The sequence below is a fragment of the Daphnia pulicaria genome, chromosome 2 (assembly GCF_021234035.1).
Source record: "Daphnia pulicaria isolate SC F1-1A chromosome 2, SC_F0-13Bv2, whole genome shotgun sequence".
In the NCBI taxonomy this organism is placed as follows: domain Eukaryota; kingdom Metazoa; phylum Arthropoda; class Branchiopoda; order Diplostraca; family Daphniidae; genus Daphnia; species Daphnia pulicaria.
The window spans coordinates 7,843,321-7,859,333 of record NC_060914.1 but is presented as its reverse complement, the minus strand read 5'-3'; the positions used below and the strand labels follow the sequence as shown (position 1 = coordinate 7,859,333).

General features: G+C 36.7%; 20 non-coding genes across 20 annotated transcripts; 17 read left to right on the top strand and 3 right to left on the bottom strand.

Annotated features, from left to right (window-relative positions):
* Positions 1-92: 92 nt before the first annotated feature.
* Trnac-gca lies at positions 93-164 on the top strand. Its single transcript has one exon. It is a non-coding gene; the product is annotated as a tRNA-Cys (tRNA).
* Positions 165-734: 570 nt separating this feature from the next.
* On the top strand, positions 735-806 carry Trnac-gca. Its single transcript has one exon. It is a non-coding gene; the product is annotated as a tRNA-Cys (tRNA).
* Positions 807-1,616: 810 nt separating this feature from the next.
* Positions 1,617-1,689, bottom strand: Trnav-uac. Its single transcript has one exon. It is a non-coding gene; the product is annotated as a tRNA-Val (tRNA).
* A 267-nt stretch (positions 1,690-1,956) lies between these two features.
* Trnac-gca lies at positions 1,957-2,028 on the top strand. Its single transcript has one exon. It is a non-coding gene; the product is annotated as a tRNA-Cys (tRNA).
* Positions 2,029-2,598: 570 nt separating this feature from the next.
* Trnac-gca lies at positions 2,599-2,670 on the top strand. Its single transcript has one exon. It is a non-coding gene; the product is annotated as a tRNA-Cys (tRNA).
* An 810-nt stretch (positions 2,671-3,480) lies between these two features.
* On the bottom strand, positions 3,481-3,553 carry Trnav-uac. Its single transcript has one exon. It is a non-coding gene; the product is annotated as a tRNA-Val (tRNA).
* A 735-nt stretch (positions 3,554-4,288) lies between these two features.
* Positions 4,289-4,360, top strand: Trnac-gca. The gene has a single exon. It is a non-coding gene; the product is annotated as a tRNA-Cys (tRNA).
* Positions 4,361-5,170: 810 nt separating this feature from the next.
* Trnav-uac lies at positions 5,171-5,243 on the bottom strand. Its single transcript has one exon. It is a non-coding gene; the product is annotated as a tRNA-Val (tRNA).
* Positions 5,244-5,978: 735 nt separating this feature from the next.
* On the top strand, positions 5,979-6,050 carry Trnac-gca. The gene has a single exon. It is a non-coding gene; the product is annotated as a tRNA-Cys (tRNA).
* A 3,679-nt stretch (positions 6,051-9,729) lies between these two features.
* On the top strand, positions 9,730-9,801 carry Trnaa-ugc. Its single transcript has one exon. It is a non-coding gene; the product is annotated as a tRNA-Ala (tRNA).
* Positions 9,802-11,048: 1,247 nt separating this feature from the next.
* Positions 11,049-11,185, top strand: Trnal-uaa. The gene is made up of 2 exons: positions 11,049-11,085; positions 11,141-11,185. It is a non-coding gene; the product is annotated as a tRNA-Leu (tRNA).
* Positions 11,186-11,271: 86 nt separating this feature from the next.
* Trnaa-ugc lies at positions 11,272-11,343 on the top strand. Its single transcript has one exon. It is a non-coding gene; the product is annotated as a tRNA-Ala (tRNA).
* A 394-nt stretch (positions 11,344-11,737) lies between these two features.
* Trnal-uaa lies at positions 11,738-11,874 on the top strand. The gene is made up of 2 exons: positions 11,738-11,774; positions 11,830-11,874. It is a non-coding gene; the product is annotated as a tRNA-Leu (tRNA).
* A 799-nt stretch (positions 11,875-12,673) lies between these two features.
* Trnaa-ugc lies at positions 12,674-12,745 on the top strand. The gene has a single exon. It is a non-coding gene; the product is annotated as a tRNA-Ala (tRNA).
* A 642-nt stretch (positions 12,746-13,387) lies between these two features.
* On the top strand, positions 13,388-13,459 carry Trnaa-cgc. Its single transcript has one exon. It is a non-coding gene; the product is annotated as a tRNA-Ala (tRNA).
* Positions 13,460-13,992: 533 nt separating this feature from the next.
* On the top strand, positions 13,993-14,129 carry Trnal-uaa. Its single transcript has 2 exons — positions 13,993-14,029; positions 14,085-14,129. It is a non-coding gene; the product is annotated as a tRNA-Leu (tRNA).
* An 86-nt stretch (positions 14,130-14,215) lies between these two features.
* Positions 14,216-14,287, top strand: Trnaa-ugc. The gene has a single exon. It is a non-coding gene; the product is annotated as a tRNA-Ala (tRNA).
* Positions 14,288-14,903: 616 nt separating this feature from the next.
* Trnaa-ugc lies at positions 14,904-14,975 on the top strand. Its single transcript has one exon. It is a non-coding gene; the product is annotated as a tRNA-Ala (tRNA).
* A 641-nt stretch (positions 14,976-15,616) lies between these two features.
* Positions 15,617-15,688, top strand: Trnaa-cgc. The gene has a single exon. It is a non-coding gene; the product is annotated as a tRNA-Ala (tRNA).
* A 67-nt stretch (positions 15,689-15,755) lies between these two features.
* On the top strand, positions 15,756-15,835 carry Trnaa-ugc. The gene has a single exon. It is a non-coding gene; the product is annotated as a tRNA-Ala (tRNA).
* The last annotated feature ends 178 nt before the right edge of the window (positions 15,836-16,013 follow it).

Here is a 16,013-nt window from a genome sequence, read left to right as displayed (position 1 = left end):
TTTTGAAAAAATATCAATCGATATTTCAGAGTCAGAAACTCTTAATTAAAATGGAGGAATAATACAAATACGCTGTAAAATGTAAAAATATCGGGGGTATAGCTCAGTGGAAGAGCATTCGACTGCAGATCGAAATGTCCCCGGTTCAACCCAGGATGCCCCCCATTAATTTGAATCTAATACAGGGAATGAACTATTATTGGGTTTATTCAGTTAAATTGTTTCATTGTTGTGTTTATTGAATTTGAAAATCAGCTCACTAAAAATATTTCTACGTATCAGCCTGACTTTTGAAAGTTTGAAAGAAATTCTCATCAGCTTATGGAGTCTCATCAGCTATTAAGTTGAAACTTATACAGGGAATGAACTATTATTGGGTTTATTCAGTTAAATTGTTTCATTGTTGTTTTTATTGAATTTGAAAATCAGCTCACTAAAAATATTTCTACGTATCAGCCTGACTTTTGAAAGTTTGAAAGAAATTCTCATCCGCTTATGGAAACTGATCTGCGTTAAAGCTGTTCAAGAAGTATTATTTAATAACACACAGTTTCTTCACTCAAATAACTGAAATATCTGACGTGGCCTCCTGTTCAATAGAAACTCAATTATTAACCAAATGATTCTTTGTTTGCGCATCCTGTGTGAAACAAAAATTAAAAGATAAGGTTTTTTTCGCAAAATTAATACCTTATAATCCAGAATGTCGAAGGAAAACTCATACAAACATTTATGGGGGTATAGCTCAGTGGTAGAGCATTCGACTGCAGATCGAAATGTCCCCAGTTCAACCCTGGGTGCCCCCTCATAAAACGGATGTTCATCATTGAGATGTTTTAAAATGAAATAACTTGCGGTTTTCTGCATGCTTATCTGTTTATATGGAAACTTTTGTATCATTTATTTAAAGATTTACATCAAATATATAGTGACAAAACAATAATCACACAATAAAATTATCACTGTATCAGTAGCAGATTTGCGCACAATATAGAAAGAACCTGCCAGGTACGATTATCTCAGCGAAAAATGTAAAACCCCGGTCGTGTGTACAATTGCAATTAATACTTAAGAGTCTCATGCTGTTCCGACTGAGCTAGCCAGGCTCATACAAATCAACGTTGTAATCCAATACTATCTAATATGTCATGGTAAAATGCACTTGGATTATCGCTCGCACTATAGTGATAACTACATCGGTGGTTATGAGGATTTACTGCTAACATACACATAAGTGATATTCCTATATTTTATCTTTTTACTTTGTATGTAATGAGTGCTAGGATGATAGACTGCATAGTTGTAAAATTATCTCTAGTGATGTAACATTACCATTTTGGAGTAATCAAGTCAAAACTTCAGCGGTTATTGTTGCGTTAAAAAAGCGCCAGTTTTGACTGCTTTTCGTTGGGATGACACCAGACGGATAGCCAAACAAATACAACTTGGTAGTGGAACCCTTTTAAGTGTACAGACCAGCTAGTTAGCGTGTAAGATTCCTACCGCTCTTCTTCCATTACACATTTTACATAGCAGTACACAAGTCCAGATATTGGCTATTATCGAGAAAGTACAAAAGGAAATGAAATTCCATACTCGTATTAAAGTTGTAAAATTGTTTCCAGCCAGGATCGAACTGAGGACCTTCAGCGTGTAAAGCCGACGTGATATCCACTACACTATGGAAACGTCATTTTCATAAAGATGGCAAAAAATTTATTTCGCCAAAATCACCATAACATGTTTATGTCCCCCAAATATATAATAAGGATATAGCTGACTTGACCTGAAAGCCACACGATGACTAAATAGGCATCAATTATCGACATTTCGTTTCGTGAAATATCAGAGAAAAGAAATCTAATTTTTAAAAAATATCAATCGATATTTCAGAGTCAGAAACTCTTAATTAAAATGGAGGAATAATACAAATACGCTGTAAAATGTAAAAATATCGGGGGTATAGCTCAGTGGAAGAGCATTCGACTGCAGATCGAAATGTCCCCGGTTCAACCCAGGATGCCCCCCATTAATTTGAATCTAATACAGGGAATGAACTATTATTGGGTTTATTCAGTTAAATTGTTTCATTGTTGTGTTTATTGAATTTGAAAATCAGCTCACTAAAAATATTTCTACGTATCAGCCTGACTTTTGAAAGTTTGAAAGAAATTCTCATCAGCTTATGGAGTCTCATCAGCTATTAAGTTGAAACTTATACAGGGAATGAACTATTATTGGGTTTATTCAGTTAAATTGTTTCATTGTTGTTTTTATTGAATTTGAAAATCAGCTCACTAAAAATATTTCTACGTATCAGCCTGACTTTTGAAAGTTTGAAAGAAATTCTCATCCGCTTATGGAAACTGATCTGCGTTAAAGCTGTTCAAGAAGTATTATTTAATAACACACAGTTTCTTCACTCAAATAACTGAAATATCTGACGTGGCCTCCTGTTCAATAGAAACTCAATTATTAACCAAATGATTCTTTGTTTGCGCATCCTGTGTGAAACAAAAATTAAAAGATAAGGTTTTTTTCGCAAAATTAATACCTTATAATCCAGAATGTCGAAGGAAAACTCATACAAACATTTATGGGGGTATAGCTCAGTGGTAGAGCATTCGACTGCAGATCGAAATGTCCCCAGTTCAACCCTGGGTGCCCCCTCATAAAACGGATGTTCATCATTGAGATGTTTTAAAATGAAATAACTTGCGGTTTTCTGCATGCTTATCTGTTTATATGGAAACTTTTGTATCATTTATTTAAAGATTTACATCAAATATATAGTGACAAAACAATAATCACACAATAAAATTATCACTGTATCAGTAGCAGATTTGCGCACAATATAGAAAGAACCTGCCAGGTACGATTATCTCAGCGAAAAATGTAAAACCCCGGTCGTGTGTACAATTGCAATTAATACTTAAGAGTCTCATGCTGTTCCGACTGAGCTAGCCAGGCTCATACAAATCAACGTTGTAATCCAATACTATCTAATATGTCATGGTAAAATGCACTTGGATTATCGCTCGCACTATAGTGATAACTACATCGGTGGTTATGAGGATTTACTGCTAACATACACATAAGTGATATTCCTATATTTTATCTTTTTACTTTGTATGTAATGAGTGCTAGGATGATAGACTGCATAGTTGTAAAATTATCTCTAGTGATGTAACATTACCATTTTGCAGTAATCAAGTCAAAACTTCAGCGGTTATTGTTGCGTTAAAAAAGCGCCAGTTTTGACTGCTTTTCGTTGGGATGACACCAGACGGATAGCCAAACAAATACAACTTGGTAGTGGAACCCTTTTAAGTGTACATACCAGCTAGTTAGCGTGTAAGACTCCTACCGCTCTTCTTCCATTACACATTTTACATAGCAGTACACAAGTCCAGATATTGGCTATTATCGAGAAAGTACAAAAGGAAATGAAATTCCATACTCGGATTAAAGTTGTAAAATTGTTTCCACCCAGGATCGAACTGAGGACCTTCAGCGTGTAAAGCCGACGTGATAACCACTACACTATGGAAACGTCATTTTCATAAAGATGGCAAAAAATTTATTTCGCCAAAATCACCATAACATGTTTATGTCCCCCAAATATATAATAAGGATATAGCTGACTTGACCTGAAAGCCACACGATGATAAAATAGGCATCAATTATCGACATTTCGTTTCGTGAAATATCAGAGAAAAGAAATCTAATTTTTAAAAAATATCAATCGATATTTCAGAGTCAGAAACTCTTAATTAAAATGGAGGAATAATGCAAATACGCTGTAAAATGTAAAAATATCGGGGGTATAGCTCAGTGGAAGAGTATTCGACTGCAGATCGAAATGTCCCCGGTTCAACCCAGGATGCCCCCCATTAATTTGAATCTAATACAGGGAATGAACTATTATTGGGTTTATTCAGTTAAATTGTTTCATTGTTGTGTTTATTGAATTTGAAAATCAGCTCACTAAAAATATTTCTAAGTATCAGCCTGACTTTTGAAAGTTTGAAAGAAATTCTCATCAGCTTATGGAAACTGATCTGCGTTAAAGCTGTTCAAGAAGTATTATTTAATAACACACAGTTTCTTCACTTAAATAACTGAAATATCTGACGTGGCCTCCTGTTCAATAGAAACTCAATTATTAACCAAATGATTCTTTGTATGCGCATCCTGTGTGAAACAAAAATTAAAAGATAAGGTTTTTTTCGCAAAATTCATACCTTATAATCCAGAATGTCGAAGGTAAACTCATACAAACATTTATGGGGGTATATCTCAGTGGTAGAGCATTCGACTGCAGATCGAAAAGTCCCCAGTTCAAACCTGGGTACCCCCTTATACAACGGATGTTCATCATTGGGATGTTTTATAATGAAATAACTTGCGGTTTTCTGCATGCTTACCTGTTTATATGGAAACTTTTGTATCATTTATTTAAAGATTTACATCAAATATATAGTGACAAAACAATAATCACACCATAGAATTATCACTGTATCAGTAGCAGATTTGCGCACAATATAGAAAGAACCTGCCAGGTACGATTATCTCAGCGAAAAATGTAAAACCCCGGTCGTGTGTACAATTGCAATTAATACTTAAGAGTCTCATGCTGTTCCGACTGAGCTAGCCAGGCTCATACAAATCAACGTTGTAATCCAATACTATCTAATATGTCATGGTAAAATGCACTTGAATTATCGCTCGCACTATGGTGATAACTACATCGGTGGTTATGAGGATTTACTGCTAAGATACACATAAGTGATATTCCTATATTTTATCTTTTTACTTTGTATGTAATGAGTGCTAGGATGATAGACTGCATAGTTGTAAAATTATCTCTAGTGATGTAACATTACCATTTTGGAGTAATCAAGTCAAAACTTCAGCGGTTATTGTTGCGTTAAAAAAGCGCCAGTTTTGACTGCTTTTCGTTGGGATGACACCAGACGGATAGCCAAACAAATACAACTTGGTAGTGGCACCGTCTTAAGTGTACAGACTAGCTAGTTAGCGTGTAAGATTCCTACCGCTCTTCTTCCATTACACATTTTACATAGCAGTACACAAGTCCAGATATTGGCTATTATCGAGAAAGTACAAAAGGAAATGAAATTCCATACTCGGATTAAAGTTGTAAAATTGTTTCCACCCAGGATCGAACTGAGGACCTTCAGCGTGTAAAGCCGACGTGATAACCACTACACTATGGAAACGTCAATTTCATAAAGATGGCAAAAAATTTATTTCGCCAAAATCACCATAACATGTTTATGTCCCCCAAATATATAATAAGGATATAGCTGACTTGACCTGAAAGCCACACGATGACTAAATAGGCATCAATTATCGACATTTCGTTTCGTGAAATATCAGAGAAAAGAAATCTAATTTTTAAAAAATATCAATCGATATTTCAGAGTCAGAAACTCTTAATTAAAATGGAGGAATAATACAAATACGCGGTAAAATGTAAAAATATCGGGGGTATAGCTGAGTGGAAGAGCATTCGACTGCAGATCGAAATGTCCCCGGTTCAACCCAGGATGCCCCCTATTAATTTGAATCTAATAAAGGGAATGAACTATTATTGGGTTTATTCAGTTAAATTGTTTCATTGTTGTGTTTATTGAATTTGAAAATCAGCTCACTAGAAATATTTCTATGTGTCAGCCTGACTTTTGAAAGTTTGAAAGAAATTCTCATCAGCTTATGGAAACTGATCTGTGTTAAAGCTGTTCAAGAAGTATTATTTAATAACACACAGTTTCTTCACTCAAATAACTGAAATATCTGACGTGGCCTCCTGTTCAATAGAAACTCAATTATTAACCAAATGATTCTTTGTTTGCGCATCCTGTGTGAAACAAAAATTAAAAGATAAGGTTTTTTTCGCAAAATTAATACCTTATAATCCAGAATGTCGAAGGTAAACTCATACAAACATTTATGGGGGTATAGCTCAGTGGTAGAGCATTCGACTGCAGATCGAAATATTCCCAGTTTAAACCTGGGTGCCCCCTTATAAAACGAATGTTCATCATTGAGATGTTTTTAAACAAGATTCCTTCGGTAACGTCCTTCGGTAATTTTTTTAAACGTTAAAGAGACATAAAATCAAGGTTATAGTAGATTAATACATACTATAACGTTTGGAAAATTCTGTTTCCCTTTATTATCTTCCATAATTGATTCTTTATAACTAATTGAAAAATAATCTGTAATATTATGAGTGGTGCGAATTATGAATGGCGGAGGATTCGCCCCGCCACCCCACGTCGCACTTCATGTTTAGATTAAGTTTTAGCAACATTTATTACTATAGTAACATGGAATTGGAAAAATTATTAGTTACATATTAACTATAAAGAATTGGATGTGCTATTATAGCAGTTAGATTAAACCACCGCTGAAAAAATCTTAATTCAGGCATATAACCTAAGTGTTTTATGACCGGTTCCAAAATCGATACCGATGGTAGCGTCGCTAGTGATATTACCATAGCTTTACTTCGTCTTTCGTTACATTGTTTGGTGTACACACCAACCTGACCACGCTTTCCCTTAAATCTTATGTCAATGTTGGACTAATGGTTAGCAACCCGGGCTGCCACTCGTATGGTTCGGAGTTCGAAACTCGAACAAGCCATTTAGGAAATTTAAATTTGTAACTTTTGAAAAATTATACTTAAAAAACTTTCGGAGGTAAATGGAAGTGGAAGATCGGTGGTAACTCTTCACGACCGCCGAAAGATCTTGATGACTGTGGAGAGGACAAGGGTAGAAGAGAGAGATGACCCAGAGCTTCAAAATGAGTATGATCAAATTTTTAAAATGTTTCTCAACTTCTTGGTTGATGACTAACTGTTAAAAAAAGGGGAATAGAAATTTTACCTGATCAAAAAATTTATTAAAATCAAGATCATCATTTATTAAAAACAGTTAACAAAAAGAGGCAATAATAAGAACAATAAAGACGAAATCGAACAAGAACAATAAAAATCAAATCAAATATCATCAAAATATCAATATCATATCATCAAAACTTGTCTTGCTAGGGAAGATTCAAACTTTTTTTCTTTTTGTTAACACTGCTGAGCACTCACTGCACTGACAGTTGGAAGGTTAAGCAAACAAAAGCGAATTCACTGCCTAGGATTCGGCAACCAGCTAGGTAACAAGTACGCAAATTAAATTTTTAAAACAGTAATGAAAACAAATGAAACCCCGTTACGACATGTATCAAATTTTGACAGAATTATGTACAAAATTTGGTGACAATTGGTCATTCAGGGAAGAAACGTATAAAGGATAACTAAATGGACATTAAACCCTCTGAATTTCACTACTAGCTACTACTACCCTACCCCCTATACCCCACACCCTATATTGTTAAGGACCTTCGTATATAAATATACCTAAGCGATAAGTAGTCATTGCGTTAACAATGTCAAGATGGCCGAGTGGTTAAGGCGCCAGACTTAAGATACTAATTCAAATAATAGATTAATAGGTAATCTTGTGAAATCCGTTACTTGGCATTCTGGTCTTCGAAGAAGGCGTGGGTTCGTACCTCACTCTTGACAAAACCTTCCTTTCAAGTTTTATTCTTTTTCACTTTAAATCTTCTTCTCCATTGAAAACACAAACGTGTCACAATCGTTAACAGTCACTCAAAGCAAACGAGCATAAGTTAAGGGGTTGTAACTCAGAGGTAGAGTGCTCGCTTCGCATGTGAGAAGACCGGAGTTCAATCATCCGCAACTTCAAGGTTTTGCAAATAATCGAGTGTGAAAAAGCAAGTATCAAGAACATACTGGTAGTCTCGATTTTCAAGGGGTTGTAACTCAGTGGTAGAGTGTTTGCTTTACATACGGAAAGCCCGGAGTTCAATCCTCCGCAACTCCATACTATAATCACTTTCATTTTGAAAAAAAAGACCATTGTTAGGTCTGCCAACAGAATGAAACCACATTAAACATTCTTACGAATATCTCGTGAAAAGTGTAAATACCGAGTGATCAAACAAGTACTTGCAAAACGATAGGGCATAATCTTTCTTATCGTTCTTTTTCTTCTACTGGTAGAAACCGGCTTTTGTCGTCCCAGCGGTTTTTTTTTGACGGCCATTCGGTTGTGGCACTTTCGATGAAACCTGCAATGATCTTCGAAAATTGAACAGAAAAGCATACAATTGCCATTAATTATTGATATTTTGCCCTGTCATTGTTACAATTGTGTGCTCTTCTACTGGTAGTGACGGGTGTAGTGGCTAGAGCGTCAATGCTTTGGAAAAAAGGCAATGATGCTCTGGTTTCGATCCCCTGCTGAACCCGTCCTAAAACTGTTGGCCTGCGCCTTGAGGCTGCGTCATAACACTAAAAAATGTTATTGGACAGGATCCTTGATTGCTTTCAAGGATATGACGTTAAATTCGCGTCATTAGAACTTTACTTGGATAGTGCGCGTTACAAATAAATCAAATTAAATCAAATTAAAATAAAATAAAATAAAATAAAAATTAAAATCAAATTAAAATTAAATCTTCTCAATACACCTAGTTTACGCCACATTGCAATATAAGTAGTTATTGCGTTGACAATGTCAAGATTGCCGAGTGGTTAAGGCGCCAGACTTAAGATTCTAATTCAAATAATAGATTAATAGGTAATCTTGTAGAATCCGTTACTTGGCATTCTGGTCTTCGAAGAAGGCGTGGGTTCGTACCCCACTCTTTACAAAACCTTCCTTTCAAGTTTTATTCTTTTTCACTTGAAATCTTCTTCTCCATTGAAAACACATACGTGTCGCAATCGTGAAAAGTCACTCAAAGCAAACGAACAAATGTTAAGGGGCTGTAACTCAGAGGTAGAGTGCTGGCTTCGTATGTGAGAAGACCGGAGTTCAATCCTCCGCAACTTCAAGCTTTTGCAAATAATCGAGTGTTAAAAAGCAAGTATCAGGAACATACTGGTAGTCTCGATTTTCAAGGGGTTGTAACTCAGTGGTAGAGTGATCGCTTTGCCTGCGAAAAGCTTGGAGTTCAATCATCCGCAACTCCATACTATAATCACTTTCATTTTGATAAAAGGACCATTGTCAGGTCTGCCAACAGAATGAAACTACATTCCACATTCCTACGAATATCTCGTGAAAAGTGTAAATACCCAGTGATCAAACAAGTACCTTGCAAAACGATAGGGCATAATCTTTCTTATCGTTCTTTTTCTTCTACTGGTAGAAATCGGCTTTTGTCGTGCCAGCGGTATTTTCTGACGGCCATTCAGTTGTGGCACTGTCGATTAAACCTGCAATGATCCTCTAAAATTGAACAGAAAAGCATATAATTGCCATTAATTATTGATATTTTTCCCTGTCATTGTTACAATTGTGTGCTCTTCTCAATACACCTAGTTTACGCCACATTGCAATATAAGTAGTCATTGCGTTAACAATGTCAAGATTGCCGAATGGTTCAGGCGCCAGACTTAAGATTCTAATTCAAATAATAGATTAATAGGTAATCTTGTAAAATCCGTTACTTGGCATTCTGGTCTTCAAAGAAGGCGTGGGTTCGAACCCCACTCTTGACAAAACCTTCCTTTCAAGTTTTATTCTTTTTACTTAAAATCTTTTTCTCCATTGAAAACACATACGTATCGCAATCGTTAAAAGTCACTCAAAGCAAACGAATTAATATTAAGGGGTTGTAACTCAGTGGTAGAGTGTTCGCTTTGCATGCGAAAAGCCCGGAGTTCAATCCTCCGCAACTCCATAGTATAAACACTTTCATTTTCAAAAAAAAAAGACCATTGTCAGGTCTGCCAACAGAATGAAACCACATTCCACATTCTTACAAATATCTCGTGAAAAGTGTAAATACCCAGTGATCAAACAAGTACTTGCAAAACGATAGGGCATAATCTTTCTTATCCTTCATTTCTTCTACTGGTAGAAACCGGCTTTTGTCGTCCCAGCGGTATTTTCTGACGGCCATTCGGTTGTGGCACTGTCGATTAAACCTGCCATGATCCTCGAAAATTGAACAGAAAAGCATACAATTGCCATTAATTATTGATATTTTTCCCTGTCATTGTTACAATTGTGTGATCTTCTCAATACACCTAGTTTACGCCACATTGCAATATAAGTAGTCATTGCGTTAACAATGTCAAGATTGCCGAATGGTTAAGGCGTCAGACTTAAGATTCTAATTCAAATAATAGATTAATAGGTAATCTTGTTAAATCCGTTATTTGGCATTCTGGTCTTCGAGAAAGACGTGGGTTCGAACCCCACTCTTGACAAAACCTTCCTTTCAAGTTTTATTCTTTTTACTTAAAATCTTCTTCTCCATTGAAAACACATACGTGTCGCAATCGTGAAAAGTCACTCAAAGCAAACGAACAATTGTTAAGGGATTGTAACTCAGAGGTACAGTGCTCGCTTCGCATGTGAGAATACCGGAGTTCAATCCTCCGCAACTCCAAGCTTTTGCAAATAATCGAGTGTTAAAAAGCAAGTATCAGGTACATACTGGTAGTATCGATTTTCAAGGGGTTGTAACTCAGTGGTAGAGTGATCGCTTTGCATGCGAAAAGCTTCGAGTTCAATCATCCGCAACTCCATACTATAATCACTTTCATTTTGATAAAAGGACCATTGTCAGGTCTGCCAACAGAATGAAACTGCATTCCACATTCCTACGAATATCTCGTGAAAAGTGTAAATACCCAGTGATCAAACAAGTACCTTGCAAAACGATAGGGCATAATCTTTCTTATCGTTCTTTTTCTTCTACTGGTAGGAATCGGCTTTTGTCGTGCCAGCGGTATTTTCTGACGGCCATTCGGTTGTGGCACTGTCGATTAAACCTGCCATGATCCTTGAAAATTGAACAGAAAAGCATATAATTGCCATTAATTATTGATATTTTGCCCTGTCATAGTTACAATTGCGTGCTCTTTTCAATACACCTAGTTTACGCCACATTGCAATATAAGTAGTCATTGCAATAACAATGTCAAGATGGCCGAGTGGTTAAGGCGCCAGACTTAAGATACAAAATCAAATAATAGATTTATAGGTAATCTTGTTAAATCCTTTATTTGGCATTCTGGTCTTCGAGAAAGGCGTGGGTTCGAACCCCACTCTTGACAAAACCTTCCTTTCAAGTTTTATTCTTTTTACTTACATACGTGTCGCAATCGTTAAAAGTCACTCAAAGCAAACGAATTAATATTAAGGGGTTGTAACTCAGTGGTAGAGTGTTCGCTTTGCATGCGAAAAGCCCGGAGTTCAATCCTCCGCAACTCCATAGTATAAACACTTTCATTTTGAAAAAAAAGACCATTGTCAGGTCTGCCAACAGAATGAAACCACATTCCACATTCTTACGAATATCTCGTGAAAAGTGTAAATACCCAGTGATCAAACAAGTACTTGCAAAACGATAGGGCATAATCTTTCTTATCGTTCTTTTTCTTCTACTGGTAGAAACCGGCTTTTGTCGTCCCAGTGGTATTTTCTGACGGCCATTCGGTTGTGGCACTGTCGATTAAACCTGCCATGATCCTCGAAAATTTAACAGAAAAGCATATAATTGCCATTAATTATTGATATTTTGCCCTGTCATAGTTACAATTGCGTGCTCTTTTCAATACACCTAGTTTACGCCACATTGCAATATAAGTAGTCATTGCGATAACAATGTCAAGATGGCCGAGTGGTTAAGGCGCCAGACTTAAGATACAAAATCAAATAATAGATTAATAGGTAATCTTGTTAAATCCGTTATTTGGCATTCTGGTCTTCGAGAAAGGCGTGGGTTCGAACCCCACTCTTGACAAAACCTTCCTTTCAAGTTTTATTCTTTTTACTTACATACGTGTCGCAATCGTTAAAAGTCACTCAAAGCAAACGAATTAATATTAAGGGGTTGTAACTCAGTGGTAGAGTGTTCGCTGTGCATGCGAAAAGCTTGGAGTTCAATCATCCGCAACTCCATAATATAATCACTTTCATTTTGATAAAAGGACCATTGTCAGGTCTGCCAACAGAATGAAACTACATTCCACATTCCTACGAATATCTCGTGAAAAGTGTAAATACCCAGTGATCAAACAAGTACCTTGCAAAACGATAGGGCATAATCTTTCTTATCGTTCTTTTTCTTCTACTGGTAGAAATCGGCTTTTGTCGTGCCAGCGGTATTTTCTGACGGCCATTCAGTTGTGGCACTGTCGATTAAACCTGCAATGATCCTCTAAAATTGAACAGAAAAGCATATAATTGCCATTAATTATTGATATTTTTCACTGTCATTGTTACAATTGTGTGCTCTTCTCAATACACCTAGTTTACGCCACATTGCAATATAAGTAGTCATTGCGTTAACAATGTCAAGATTGCCGAATGGTTCAGGCGCCAGACTTAAGATTCTAATTCAAATAATAGATTAATAGGTAATCTTGTAAAATCCGTTACTTGGCATTCTGGTCTTCAAAGAAGGCGTGGGTTCGAACCCCACTCTTGACAAAACCTTCCTTTCAAGTTTTATTCTTTTTACTTAAAATCTTTTTCTCCATTGAAAACACATACGTGTCGCAATCGTTAAAAGTCACTCAAAGCAAACGAATTAATATTAAGGGGTTGTAACTCAGTGGTAGAGTGTTCGCTTTGCATGCGAAAAGCCCGGAGTTCAATCCTCCGCAACTCCATAGTATAAACACTTTCATTTTCAAAAAAAAAAGACCATTGTCAGGTCTGCCAACAGAATGAAACCACATTCCACATTCTTACAAATATCTCGTGAAAAGTGTAAATACCCAGTGATCAAACAAGTACTTGCAAAACGATAGGGCATAATCTTTCTTATCCTTCCTTTCTTCTACTGGTAGAAACCGGCTTTTGTCGTCCCAGCGGTATTTTCTGACGGCCATTCGGTTGTGGCACTGTCGATTAAACCTGCCATGATCCTCGAAAATTGAACAGAAAAGCATACAATTGCCATTAATTATTGATATTTTTCCCTGTCATTGTTACAATTGTGTGATCTTCTCAATACACCTAGTTTACGCCACATTGCAATATAAGTAGTCATTGCGTTAACAATGTCAAGATTGCCGAATGGTTAAGGCGTCAGACTTAAGATTCTAATTCAAATAATAGATTAATAGGTAATCTTGTTAAATCCGTTATTTGGCATTCTGGTCTTCGAGAAAGACGTGGGTTCGAACCCCACTCTTGACAAAACCTTCCTTTCAAGTTTTATTCTTTTTACTTAAAATCTTCTTCTCCATTGAAAACACATACGTGTCGCAATCGTGAAAAGTCACTCAAAGCAAACGAACAATTGTTAAGGGATTGTAACTCAGAGGTAGAGTGCTCGCTTCGCATGTGAGAAGACCGGAGTTCAATCCTCCGCAACTCCAAGCTTTTGCAAATAATCGAGTGTTAAAAAGCAAGTATCAGGTACATACTGGTAGAATCGATTTTCAAGGGGTTGTAACTCAGTGGTAGAGTGATCGCTTTGCATGCGAAAAGCTTCGAGTTCAATCATCCGCAACTCCATACTATAATCACTTTCATTTTGATAAAAGGACCATTGTCAGGTCTGCCAACAGAATGAAACTGCATTCCACATTCCTACGAATATCTCGTGAAAAGTGTAAATACCCAGTGATCAAACAAGTACCTTGCAAAACGATAGGGCATAATCTTTCTTATCGTTCTTTTTCTTCTACTGGTAGGAATCGGCTTTTGTCGTGCCAGCGGTATTTTCTGACGGCCATTCGGTTGTGGCACTGTCGATTAAACCTGCCATGATCCTTGAAAATTGAACAGAAAAGCATATAATTGCCATTAATTATTGATATTTTGCCCTGTCATAGTTACAATTGCGTGCTCTTTTCAATACACCTAGTTTACGCCACATTGCAATATAAGTAGTCATTGCAATAACAATGTCAAGATGGCCGAGTGGTTAAGGCGCCAGACTTAAGATACAAAATCAAATAATAGATTTATAGGTAATCTTGTTAAATCCTTTATTTGGCATTCTGGTCTTCGAGAAAGGCGTGGGTTCGAACCCCACTCTTGACAAAACCTTCCTTTCAAGTTTTATTCTTTTTACTTACATACGTGTCGCAATCGTTAAAAGTCACTCAAAGCAAACGAATCAATATTAAGGGGTTGTAACTCAGTGGTAGAGTGTTCGCTTTGCATGCGAAAAGCCCGGAGTTCAATCCTCCGCAACTCCATAGTACAAACACTTTCATTTTGAAAAAAAAGACCATTGTCAGGTCTGCCAACAGAATGAAACCACATTCCACATTCTTACGAATATCTCGTGAAAAGTGTAAATACCCAGTGATCAAACAAGTACTTGCAAAACGATAGGGCATAATCTTTCTTATCGTTCTTTTTCTTCTACTGGTAGAAACCGGCTTTTGTCGTCCCAGTGGTATTTTCTGACGGCCATTCGGTTGTGGCACTGTCGATTAAACCTGCCATGATCCTCGAAAATTTAACAGAAAAGCATATAATTGCCATTAATTATTGATATTTTGCCCTGTCATAGTTACAATTGCGTGCTCTTTTCAATACACCTAGTTTACGCCACATTGCAATATAAGTAGTCATTGCGATAACAATGTCAAGATGGCCGAGTGGTTAAGGCGCCAGACTTAAGATACAAAATCAAATAATAGATTAATAGGTAATCTTGTTAAATCCGTTATTTGGCATTCTGGTCTTCGAGAAAGGCGTGGGTTCGAACCCCACTCAGACAAAACCTTCCTTTCAAGTTTTATTCTTTTTACTTACATACGTGTCGCAATCGTTAAAAGTCATTCAAAGCAAACGAAATAATATTAAGGGGTTGTAACTCAGTGGTAGAGTGTTTGCTTTGCATGCGAAAAGTCCGGAGTTCAATCCTCCGCAGCTCCATAGTATAAACACTTTCATTTTGAAAAAAAAGACCATTGTCAGGTCTGCCAACAGAATGAAACCACATTCCACATTCTTACGAATATCTCGTGAAAAGTGTAAATACCCAGTGATCAAACAAGTACTTGCAAAACGATAGGACATAATCTTTCTTATGGTTCTTTTTCTTCTACTGGTAGAAACCGGCTTTTGTCGTCCCAGTGGTATTTTCTGACGGCCATTCGGTTGTGGCACTGTCGATTAAACCTGCAATGATCCTCTAAAATTGAACAGAAAAGCATACAATTGCCATTAATTATTGATATTTTTCCCTGTCATTGTTACAATTGTGTGCTCTTCTCAATACACCTAGTTTACGCCACATTGCAATATAAGTAGTCATTGCGTTAACAATGTCAAGATTGCCGAATGGTTAAGGCGTCAGACTTAAGATTCTAATTCAAATAATAGATTAATAGGTAATCTTGTAAAATCCGTTACTTGGCATTCTGGTCTTCGAAGAAGGCGTGGGTTCGATCCCCACTCTTGACAAAACCTTCCTTTCAAGTTTTATTCTTTTTACTTAAAATCTTCTTCTCCATTGAAAACACATACGTGTCGCAATCGTGAAAAGTCACTCAAAGCAAACGAACAATTGTTAAGGGGTTGTAACTCAGAGGTAGAGTGCTCGCTTCGCATGTGAGAAGACCGGAGTTCAATCCTCCGCAGCTCCAAGGTTTTGCAAATAATCGAGTGTTAAAAAGCAAGTATTGAGAACATACTGGTAGTCTCGATTTTCAAGGGGTTGTAACTCAGTGGTAGAGTGTTTGACTGTTGGCTTTGCATGCGAAAAGCCCGGAGTTCAATCCTCCGCAACTCCATACTATAAACACTTTCATTTTGAAAAAAAAGACCATTGTCAGGTCTGCCAACAGAATGAAACTACATTCCACATTCTTACGAATATCTCGTGAAAAGTGTAAATACCCAGTGATCAAACAAGTACTTGCAAAAGGATAGGGCATAATCTTTCTTATCCTTCCTTTCTTCTACTGGTAG